This window comes from Galleria mellonella, unplaced genomic scaffold (assembly GCF_026898425.1).
Source record: "Galleria mellonella isolate WM207_F2 unplaced genomic scaffold, CSIRO_AGI_GalMel_v1 utg606, whole genome shotgun sequence".
NCBI classification, from domain to species: Eukaryota; Metazoa; Arthropoda; class Insecta; order Lepidoptera; family Pyralidae; genus Galleria; species Galleria mellonella.
Window position 1 is genome coordinate 139,414 of NW_026442126.1, and position 4,461 is coordinate 143,874.

The window sequence follows — 4,461 nt, forward strand, 5'->3', positions numbered from 1 at the left end:
GGTAAATGGATTATATTCTCTACTATTGCCCGTAGAAAAGTAATCATTGTAATGAATTTTGTTCATTGATCGGTTTATATTATTTCGTTTTGTTTTAAAGTAAGTATAATCGATTCTCTCTGCACTTTTAAATCCTAATTCAATTTAGAAATTGAAAATTTGTAAAAAGAAACATACCTACATTTGATATATTTCATTTTTCCTCTTAGGGGCATCTTCTGCTAATAAAACCAAACCTTTTTAATTGAAGAAATGTCATCTGTCCCTATTTTGACAGTTGTGTTTGTTAACATGGAACGTTCAAATTGTAAAAAAAAAAATAATACTAAAATACATTTGTCTCTCGTCTCAAAAAACTTTAGAAAGAATGTTCGGTGTTACTGACAGAGCACATCCTTACAATAAGAATATCTACTATAATTTCGACCTCACCGTGTATATATTAAACAGCGAATTATGACTTTTACCTAACTTTTTCACCAAATCGTGATGATTTTCAAGATTTTTACCCTTTTTTTTACAACACAGGGGGCGAACGAGTATGCGGCTCACCTGATGGTAAGTGACTACCGCCGCCCATGATCACCCACAACACCAGCGGCATTGCAGGTGTGCTGCCGGCCTTTTAAAAAGTTGTATCGTTCTGCACTACGTTTTACCATGTGCCACAAAATGAACTCTAACTTACTTTACCCTCTTTTTCTCTTTTCGTCACGTAAATTCATTTTCTCCAATATTTTTTCCACGAATTTCACGAATACAAAATTTTTATTCAAAATTGCAAAAATAACCCAATTTAGCGACGCTAATTTATAATCAATATTTTGTTTTAAAAAATACGTTGCTAATAAAATTATATTATTAATCAAAACAGTCGTCCAAGCGACTTATACTAAGAACTCACACCAAGAAAGCAAAGCGACATTTCAACTTTATCTAAGCTCTTACAACCGTCTTCATTATACCGAAGGATTAACCTTCGCGACCGAAATAAACCGTTTCGCTTTAAACATTTGCCTTATCTGTGATTAAAAAAGCAATTTTGAAGTTGCGCCATCGCCCGCAACCATTATCGTTATCTGGTTTAATTAAATGCGAAAATAATTAGCGTTCCTAGCAACCGGGGCGACTGTACACGATCACATTTGCATCATACTGGGCTTGATTGGGACTAGTTTGTAAATACCCACATTGGACGATGCATCATTTGTATTTTTTTAATTAATGAAAATGGTAACCCCGCCTGCGCTAACGGTATATACTGGTGGGGCAGCAGTGAGAGATGATAGGTGAGGATGAAAAGGTAGATCAGTTTTTTTTATGCAACTTAGAATGGCAAACAAGCTGACGGCCCACCTGATGGAAAGTGGTAACCGTCGCCTATAGACATGAGCAGTACCATAGACACAACAGAGTATACTGTTTTGCCCATAATACCACCCATGCGTTGCCAATCCTGAGGACTTAGATATTATTCTTCTATACCCTGTAAATTCACCACCATATCTCACTCTTCAAACCGAAACACAGTTAGCCTATTGTGATAAGTACACCTGGAATTCAGCACGTTAGTTTCACGTGGAGGTAAATCTGACAGGGTGCCTTTCTAGTAATGAAACTATAGACCATGTGATCACATGTGTATTAATTTAAAACACCCAATTTACAACTAATAATGATTTCTCACAATCATATAAACACAACTAAATAGGTTACAATTTAGACCGTAACAGAGAAATGAAGCCCGAACTAGACTATAAAGAAAAAAATACATAATATTTACTCATACATTTCGAACGGTATCAACATCATCTCTATACCCTACCTTAAAATGAAATGCCTCAAGAAAATATTACGGCTTCAAAACAGAATTTATTACGGCTTCTGCACTACCAAAAACTTCTTTTGCCCTACCTTAAACTTAGGTTAGAGATTAGCTAGTTAATTTAGTGTCATTGTATATTTTTAAACATAGTATTATATTAACAACAATATTAATCTTCATCACTAATTTTTATAGACAGATTTTAAAAATATTTTCATTTATAGAAAGCTGCGTTATATAAGCTGTATTATATTTTCGAAAAATTTCGAGTTTCCTACAAAAATTACAATAATGCGATCCAAAGTAACAAAAATTTTACTATTAAAACTAATCACCATCATCATCATCATCATTATATTATATCATCCTAACATCTGTTAATTGTCCACTGCTGGACATAGGCCTCCTCCATAAGGGGAGTCTTACCACAACACCCACGAAAAAGAAAGAGATGTTCCATCGTATGCCAGGACCACAAGGCTAATTACAGCTAATATAAAACACAAATTTATAAAAATCTTTTTATCTATCTACCCGTGCGAGGCCGGGGTGCATCGCTAGTTTAAAATGGCTGTATAATAGAGCTAGTGTTTTTCACTTGAAACGTGTAAAAAGTACATTCATAACGCAAATGTAGGGTACTTTCGTGTCGCATAATACCCAAGACTCCGCACAGTAATTACCATTTGGGTAGACTGTGGGCCCAGCACATGTGTACAGCAGGTCTGCAATGCGTCTCGCCATTCACATGCAAGCAAAATATAATTCCTACGCCTTTTCACCGACATAAATAAGCTTAGGTCGTGTATTTAAAATCCCTAAGGCCGTATGTGTGCTTTTAATTACTAGGTTTGTTGGCTGAGTCACGCTAAAAGCACCGAATTAGCTCGCTCCAACTAACTAAATAACTCGCGTCCAGCGTGTAATGCTAAGCAAATAATTACAGTAAAATTATAATGCAACATTGTTTTTGTTGTTCCACTTAAGTTAGTCATCGAAATCATAGATAAGTATATAATTAGGTAATTTATTTATTTATTTATTTATTTATTTATTTGAAAATTTCTCACTACACTTACAGTTTCCCAAAACGTGTAGTGAGCCAAAGTTTTATTTCACAAACTTACAAATTTTGTACAACATTAATAAGAGATTGTTAGCAAGACGTGGTCGCGTACTGCGCGGTTTCGGAGATGTTTCCTCCCACGAACACTCAGATTGTGGAATGAGCTCCCTGCCGAGGTTTTCCCGAGAGACTACAGCATAGGGTTCTTCGAAAGGGGGGTAAAGAGGTTTCTTCAGGGTCGGCAACGCACGCGTAATACCTCTGGTATTGCAGGTGTTCATAGGCTACGGTAACCACTTACCATCAGGTGGGCCGTATGCTTGTTTGCCACCTCAGTGGTATAAAAAAAAGACGTATTACCGGACCCATTGCTAGCGATACACTCTGACAGGTATATTACTCCACGCTGTTCCTCCTGGAAACTTTTGTAGTTTTCAAGGTACAAGAGGGAGACTTTGTACAAAAGTCGTTTGCTTGGGTACCTGTGTCCCATTCGTGTTTCAACCATGAAGCAGTTGTGTTTGCATGGCTGTGTTTCGGTTTGAAGGGTGGGATGTGGTAGTGAATTTACAGGGTACAGAGTAATAACACCTGAATCCTCAGGAATGGCAACACAAGGGGGATATCGTGGGCGAAACAGACATACACTGTTATGTCCATGGTACTGCTCATGTCTATAGGCGACGGACACACACTTTCCATCAGGTGGGGCGTCAGCTTGTTTGTCATTCTAAGTTGTATAAAAAAAGGTGTTTTTTTATAACGTAGGAGGCAAAAAAGCATGCGGCTCACCTGATGATAAATGACTACTGCTATACATGAACGTCAGCAACACAAGAGGCATTGCAGGTGTGCTGCCGGCCTTTTAAAAAGGAATATACTCTTTGCTTGAAAGGCATTATTCTTGATGAATTCATTGCAATGGGCTGACCTGCTTTTATTTGTTATATTTTAATCCAATTTCTATTCAGTTAAAAAAATCTTGCTTAATTAAGCTCCTTTTTTCAGTTTTCTCCTTACAATATAATATGGGGTTTTTAAAAAAAAATGCTTACAAACATTTATCAGAGGGAGACTTTGTACAAAAGTCAATTGCTTGGGTACCTCTGTCCCATTCGTGTTTCAACCGTGAAGCAGTTGTATTTGCATGGCTGTGTTTCGGTTTGAAGAGTGGGATATGGCGTGAATTTACAGGGTACAGAGGAATAACATCCGAGCCCTCAAGAATGGCAACGCATGGGGAGTATCATGGGCGAAACAGTATACTCTGTTATATCCATGGTACTGCTCATATCTATAGGCGACAGTTACCACTTTCCATTAGGTTAGCCGTCAGCTTGTTTGCCATTCTAAGTTGTATAAATAAAAAAGAATTTAAAAGGTCGGAAATGCACAAGAAACTCCTCTTGTGTTGTAGGTGTTCATGAGCGACGGTAGCCGCTTCCCATCAGGGGGACCGACAGCTCGCTTGCTTCTCTAACAAAAAAATATATAAATATACAGATTTATATAAATTCCGTATATGTAACAATAATATTGCCATTTAAATTCTCCGCCTGAAGCAAGTCCA